The sequence below is a fragment of the Limulus polyphemus genome, unplaced genomic scaffold (assembly GCF_000517525.1).
Source record: "Limulus polyphemus unplaced genomic scaffold, Limulus_polyphemus-2.1.2 Scaffold122321, whole genome shotgun sequence".
NCBI lineage: Eukaryota > Metazoa > Arthropoda > Merostomata > Xiphosura > Limulidae > Limulus > Limulus polyphemus.
The window spans coordinates 1-626 of record NW_013787917.1 but is presented as its reverse complement, the minus strand read 5'-3'; the positions used below and the strand labels follow the sequence as shown (position 1 = coordinate 626).

Here is a 626-nt window from a genome sequence, read left to right as displayed (position 1 = left end):
TAATTATACCATAAAAAGCATTCACAGTTCTTCCTCATTGAAACCTTCTAAACTTAACTCTGTGCCAAAATTATAAAATAGTTGAAAACTCAACTGTATTAACAAAATTCTATCTGACATAAAAAATAATTCATAAGGTCTAACTCTCAAATGAAAGTATTATAAAACTGTCATTAACACAAAGAATACACAGTTGGATCTCTTTGTTCATAGCTGTTGATGTTTTCTTCAAGTAGAAGTAACTAGTCCAACAATTGGATGAAACGGGAACAATCGTTAGAGAAATAACTGATCCAACACCTGGATGACACGGGAACAATCGGTAGAGAAGTAACTGATCCAACAACTGGACGACACTGCAACAATTGGTAGAGAAGTAACTGATCCAACAACTGGACGACACTGCAACAATCGGTAGAGAAGTAACTGATCCAACAACTGGACGAAACTGCAACAATCAGTAGAGAAGTAACTGATCCAACAACTGGACGAAACTGCAACAATCGGTAGAAGTAACTGATCCAACACCTGGATGACACGGGAACAATCGGTAGAGAAGTAACTGATCCAACTGGGTGACACGGGAACAATTGGTAGAAGTAACTGATCCAACAACTGGACGAAAC

General features: G+C 37.9%; 1 long non-coding RNA gene across 1 annotated transcript; it reads right to left on the bottom strand.

The window, feature by feature from the left end:
• Positions 1-133: 133 nt before the first annotated feature.
• Positions 134-620, bottom strand: LOC111084775. Its single transcript, XR_002609717.1, has 2 exons — positions 529-620; positions 134-438 (listed from the first exon to the last, which is right to left on the bottom strand). It is a non-coding gene; the product is annotated as an uncharacterized LOC111084775 (long non-coding RNA).
• Positions 621-626: the final 6 nt, after the last annotated feature.